Source organism: Athene cunicularia, assembly GCF_003259725.1.
Source record: "Athene cunicularia isolate RWA chromosome 5 unlocalized genomic scaffold, athCun1 chr5_part1, whole genome shotgun sequence".
Taxonomy (NCBI): domain Eukaryota; kingdom Metazoa; phylum Chordata; class Aves; order Strigiformes; family Strigidae; genus Athene; species Athene cunicularia.
Window position 1 is genome coordinate 33247746 of NW_020799101.1, and position 6486 is coordinate 33254231.

General features: G+C 34.3%; 1 protein-coding gene across 5 annotated transcripts in view; it reads left to right on the top strand.

The window, feature by feature from the left end:
• Positions 1–247: 247 nt before the first annotated feature.
• C5H15orf41 (chromosome 5 C15orf41 homolog) overlaps positions 248–6486 on the top strand; it is a 104820-nt gene continuing 98581 nt past the window's right edge. For 3 of the 5 annotated variants that reach the window (XM_026849700.1, XM_026849704.1, XM_026849705.1), the window contains exons 1-2: positions 1141–1191; positions 4437–4497. The gene's annotated coding sequence lies outside the window, so the exon portion shown is untranslated. Of the gene's footprint in view, positions 267–1126; positions 1192–4436; positions 4498–6486 lie in introns of those variants that run through there. The other 2 variants (XM_026849702.1, XM_026849701.1) reach the window with 2 other exon arrangements.

A 6486-nucleotide genomic window follows, 5' to 3' on the forward strand; every position in this document is an offset into this window, starting at 1 on the left:
AACTCTTGCTATATTTTCCTCCCCTCCCTTGTACGCTCTCTCCTTGACCTAGCAGCAGGAAGCCTTTGTCTGAGGTGTTCATCTGGAACAACTTTTCCACACTTGTTTTCATGTTCTGTTAGATTACAGGGCAGCAGGCCTACCTTTGAAGCTCCCTTCTCTTTTGTTTCTTTGCAGTGCACTCCAGTAATTAACTTTGTCCTTCTTTTATTTGTTCCAGTCAATCGCAGTCCACTCTGCTGAGCATCTTCTCCCAGGAGTACCAGGTTAGAAGTTTTCTCCTTTGTGAGGGTTGACAGGTGCCTAATTGAATGATGAATGTCCCTTTATTTCTTTGTAATTGAACTGCCAGCTTTCTGATTGGTTTGGAGGATGTTCCCTTTTCCACATCAAGCACCGCCTGAGTCTCAGTGGATGGCTGCCAAGCCTACCCATCCATCTGTCTAATAACATCTACCCTTTGCTTATTTGGTGGACCTGTAATAAATTATGCTAAACCATTATTATTCTGACAATAATAATTTCCCTGTGTTGCGTGGTTCCATGTGCTAAATGTTTGCTGACTTGCACTGTCAGTGCTGCTTTCCATTGCTGACAGAGATGATGATAAATGACCATTGCCGGAGTGGCAGAAGGCAAGAGAGGCAGAAAATGGAGTCATTTATCATGAGATGACAGGTGTCAGTCAAGTGGCAAGTCTCTATGGAATTACTTTTTGTAGTTTTTCAAATAAGTTGTTTTTAAGCAATGTTCTTCCTGGTTAAAAATGCCAATTGAATTGTAAAACTAGAGTGCACCAGACTTAGATGGAATTGAATTGAGGGAAAATTAATACAAAGGTTGAAAGAGAGAACAAGCTTTTCTTTGCCCTCTGCAGCCTTCAGTAAACTTATTTAGATTCAATTATTGTGACCTTATTGGCTTTTACATATATGGTACATTGCAGTACAGTCTGAAGACGTTCAGTTCAATAGGTAGATTGAATGTCATTTCTGTACAGAATCTAAAAACATAGTTCAGTTTATATATCAAAGTGTAGCCAAGGAACATGTGTTTGGGCAGTCATGATTTCTGTGTTTTGATCTATGACACATTTGTAAGACTCTTTGTTTTTTCATTTTACTAGAAACAAATCAAAAGGACACATGCCAAGCATCACACTGCTGAAGCTATTGAAACTTACTACCAAAGGTATGACTGCCCCACCCCGGTTAAGAGTATCATTATAACTACTGATGGTTATGACAATTATGAGTAAATTCACTTATTATCTTATGAAGCTAATTTTCTGTAAAAATAAAGAAAAAATTTGGGATGAGGACTACAGAACAGGTCACGTAAAAATGTCTTTCAGTTAAAATGCAGAAATTTTTCAGCTTTTGGTCAGTCTGATTAAGAAAGGGTTTGCTTCCTTGGCTCTAAGGAAGGATAAGCAAATATTTTTTACAGTGCATGTCATTGTATTTATTATATTGCCTATAGTTTGTAATTACAGGATTTCTGTGTCAAGACTAATATCGATGATAAGTTCCTTAGGGCAAGGGAGCTTGTTCTGTTACAGTTGTTTGTACTTTTAAAACAAATCTGTGTTACATTACAAAAAGTTGCATATTAAATTCATGCATTGCCAGTTAAAGCACTAATTTTTAGATTACTGCTGTTTTATCATCAGAACTGTCAGAAATAGCTGTTAAGGGAGGATGAAAACCTTTATGTCGTTTTACAATATTTTACAATTGTTTGCATCTCAAGCTAATAAATTATATTTACTACACCTTATAGTTTGTCTGTTACTTCTATAGGCCTTACTAAAAATATTGCAATGACATAATTGGGGCATGCTGATAACTGGTAAAGATACGCAATTAAAATATTACTTCATAGACTGACATATCTGAGGAGCTTGCATGGCAAGTGAGTTCATACTTGTGATTATAGATGTCTGATATTTATGCTTAATATTAATCTGTATGAATCAGGAAAATAAACAAAAAGCCTTCATTTGTAAACAATTAACTGTGCTTCTACAGAGTCATATGTTTAAAACCTAAGCACAGTCTGATTATGTCAGACAGTGGTTTAGAATATATAGTGTGAATTGTGCTTTTTGGGGGATTTGATTTTCTTTTTTTTAGTTGTATTGTTCTGCAAAAATTTGTACTGGATCTCAATGCACTTTTCCTAGTGTGGATGCTTGTTTAGGAAGGTTATTGGCTTAACGTTTTGTTGTGTTAATAACCATGTATATACAATACTATTTTAATTTACTTTTCACTAGCACAGTTTCAGTGAAGGGCCCCATGTTAATTGTAACTGCTGTGTAAATAACCCTTTTCTAGAACATATGTATCATTTCAATCACTTCTGTGATGTGTTACTAGTTCCAACAACTTAAACTGAGACCAAATTTTGCTTTATGCAAAGCAGCAGTTGTATTGGTGTCAGTAAGGTTGTAGGTATGATTAAGTTTGGCTCACATCAGGTAGGAGGATTTGGTCTCCTGTTCCCTTCTGTACTGTCTGAAGTATGATAGCAGTACATAACTAATGCATTATGTATGAAGCTATATGGTGGTGATAGGGAAAATCATTCTTTATGCTATTTCTGGGTATTTCATATTGCAGATGTATTAACATGGCCGAATAAAATGCACATGTTTTAAAATCAGAGATGTTCTGGTTAATAGTTAGAAAACTCATCTCAATCCTGTTTTAGTAGATTTACTGTGTAGTATGTTTCGTAAGCTACAGGGGCAGACTACTTGAGTCAGAAGCCAGTTTGAAATGCTTCAGGCATAAACATGACAAACATGTCTTCTTCTCTACTCTTCTGTAGCATCCATCTTACCGCTGTAAACCCCAGACTGTGTGGTGTGCTCCTTCCTATTCCCACTGACATACAAGTAGATAATTGTGCTCCCATTGCTTTCCTAGGTCAGAAACTACCAATTTTTGAAGGTAGTCATTTCCAGCGGTCCCTGTTGTGTGGAGTAGTTTCTGCTGCTCTGCTGAGACTTACTAGTCTTAAATTTAGGCAAGCAGAAAGGTAAATTACAAGAAGGATCGGCAAGCTTTTCAGAACAGTATTGCCATCATCATGTGAGACCTGTTAGTCCATAATAGAATTGCCAGTAGCATTAGAAATATCTGACAGAAAATTACTCCATTGTTAGCTGAGGCCATGCTGTTCCATCAACTTAGAGGTATGTTTTAGAACATTAATCTCAAATTAATCTTCCTGGTTAGGTATTTTGCTTATGATCTCTCCTTTTTTTCTTCTATTATAAATTTTCAGTGTTTAATAATACACAAGGCATCTTGGTTTGTGTTTTTTTAAATGTAGAATTGAAATAGGCTACACCAAAATAATTTCCTTTATGCATTAAGCCTCAGAATAACTTGCAAATAAAAAGCCCTCTAATCCTCTGTGAAGAGGTTTATGTAAAGGTGTTACGCCCATTCCACAGAAAGGTAAAATGATAAAGAATTTTAATATCTGTAACTAATGAGCAGAAGAGCAGTCTTCTGATGGATAGATAATGAAGAAGCTGGAAAGGCTGTGGCCTTCTAATGATGTCAGTAATGATGTGCTCTACTAATACAGACAGAATAAACGACCAGGTTCAAATGTTGGTAACTATTGTTCTTTTTCATATGGCTGCAAAGCACAAAGGGGCTTCCAGTAATATAGCTTGTTCCCATCAACTCCTGGGAGCAGGTTTTAGGCATTGTTGAAGTAAACATCAAACAGTGAAAGTAACAGAAACAAGGAAGGACACATTGTGTGAAGCAATGGTCAGAAACGTCACCCTGTATCCTTACTGTTCTAATATCCTTGACCAGAAAAATTAAGCCTTTGCCATTAATAATGACTTTCTATTCACCTGTATTGGATCCTAAATGTTTCTTCTTTTATCTTCTCTTTAGAATATTTTTTTTATTGTTAAACTCTGATTTCACTAAAGCCTTTAGTATTTAACTACTGCCCAGTTGATAAAATCTGGATTAAATTTGAGAATTTATGTTTTTGTGCATAGTAGTGAATTGAATAAATGTACAGTGCACCTTCATAGTTGAAGATCATGTAAAACCCAAAATCTTTACTCTGAATAATAGAGGTTTATTTTTCTGTGATGCATCTTTAAGTAGTACAGATATAATTTATTTGTATGTCATTAAGCCAATTTCTTTTTAATTTCTTGATTTATTGTGGTTTTTTTACCAGTGACTTAATTCAGATTTCAATATCTTGCAGATGAATAGGAGACAACTCTGGAGAGTTAGTGATTGTTTAAAAAACTTATTTTGTAAAAGATTTACCATTAAGTACTCTGTACTGGGGTGTTTTCCCCCAAATGAAAGTTCACTAGGGATACTGTCATGTATAAACTGGCTTTTCCTTGCCACTGCAGAATTACCTGGCTTTGTCTTATCTAGGTACCTGAATGGGGTGGTGAAAAATGCAGCTGCCCCTGTATTACTGGAGTTGGCCAATGAGGTAATCATCTTTACTTTTTTCTTTAATCTTCCAGTGTAAAACCTAAGGAGCATATCTATAGTGACTTTAGTGAGAAATTTAATTAACCTAAAAAAATTGTTTCAAGGCACATTAGACATTTAAAATGGTTCCCCAGTCTGTTAGTGCTTACAATAATTAGACAAAAAGCCCCATTTATTAATAAATCAGTTAATGTAATTAGTCTATTAACTTCAAGGCAAATGTGTAAGGAACTCTGAATTTGTATTTTGCTGGAAATTTCAGACAGACCATAGGTCTTTAATGCACAAACTTGCTAAAAATTCCCACATTGATTGAATGGAGTTGCATCAGTTTTACTTGTATTTGATTCCTTGTTTTTAATAACAAAACTCACCTAAGATATTTTTTAATAATAGGAAGGGTTAAACGAGTTCATTTTTCTGACTCCGTTTATTTCTGTTCATACGGATTAGAGGATGGCTAATGAAAGCTGCTTAATATAAAGCAATTAAGCAGAATAAATTCCTCAGTATAGCCATTTCCTAGAAAAGCTGGTGTATGAAAAGTTAGGTAGAGTTGCCATTAAAGTCTTGACAAATGCATTGGTGCTGTTTATTAACTAGGATATGAATCTGCCTTGGGTTGCAAGGTGTTATTTGCATTAAAAGCTGCACTATCTTAAAGAAGATGTAAAAAGTTTCAGAAAGTGGCAGTGAGCCTCCTAGAAAAAAAAATTATGAAATATGTACACCTTAAACTCTGAAATATTTATTTACAATAATAATAACAACAATACAATAGCTGATATTCCTTGGAACTGCTTATGCAACCCTCAAAGGGATAGAATGAAATGTATGCTGGTTTGTGTTGCATTTTAATAGAAAATGTAAGAAGGAGGCAGAAAATGAGTGTTTGCATTAAAAATGATATGGCACTATGAACATTAAGCGCTGCAATAGCAGCAAGTTCTACATGTTACATTAGTTAGAAAGAATGGTTTCTCTCTCATGTACATTGCTGCAGCCAGTAAATGAGCGATTACCTATCAATTACTGAAAGGTTTTAATGGTCTGTGAAGTGTCCACATATCCTGATCATACAGTTAGCATAGAATAAAGGATTTATTTCATATTAGCGGTAATGTGTAGCTTCTTACCATTTCTGGAAAAGACAACTCTTAAAGTACTGAGAATAGAATGTACTTTACATAAATAAGTAGGATCTTATTAAGAATTTAGGTAAACAACCCAATTCATGATATATGGCACCCATATTATATGAGAACTGTCATAAAAATATTTCAAGCACAAAGTAATATATCTGTTACTGGTTCTTTGTATATTTTTTTCCCATTGATTTAGAGATGATGCATATAATTTCTGACTCTGGTGAGCATATTTTTGTTTATATTATACTAATGCATTTTTGCAATTCAGATCAAAGATATCTGCAGTTCAGAAATAAATAAAAATTAAATCCAAGAGAAAGGGAAGATATACAAAGAACTTATCTGCTTCTGATTTCGTAGTAGCAGGTATATGAGAAAGGCAATGCATTTTGTGACTACTGCCTAATGCATTAGGGAAATGTGGCAATAACCAGCACCAGATTACTGCTTCCAAACAATCAAGCTGCCATTTTTATATGATAGTTAATATTTAAATGACATACTCTTGCATCTGCTGACAATTGATGTAATGGTAATACTTTATGAGTCAATATATATTTAATCAGTGGAAACTGTAAAAATTGATGAGAAATATATAACATAGGTGCATTACAGTGTGTAGCAGCTCTGTTAAATAGGAAAAGCTCCATATTATTATCTTTCGGGTTTGTTTTTTTGATGTTTTGTGAAAGTACTTTAAATTCTATTTTTTTTTTTAATTTTATTTGCCAACTTCTTCATATTGTATATGTTAGTGCAAAAGGACTAAAATCTCATTTTTGTTAGATAAGACTAATAAAATTAGTCACTGTTCTCTTCATACAAATATTTTCAAGTGA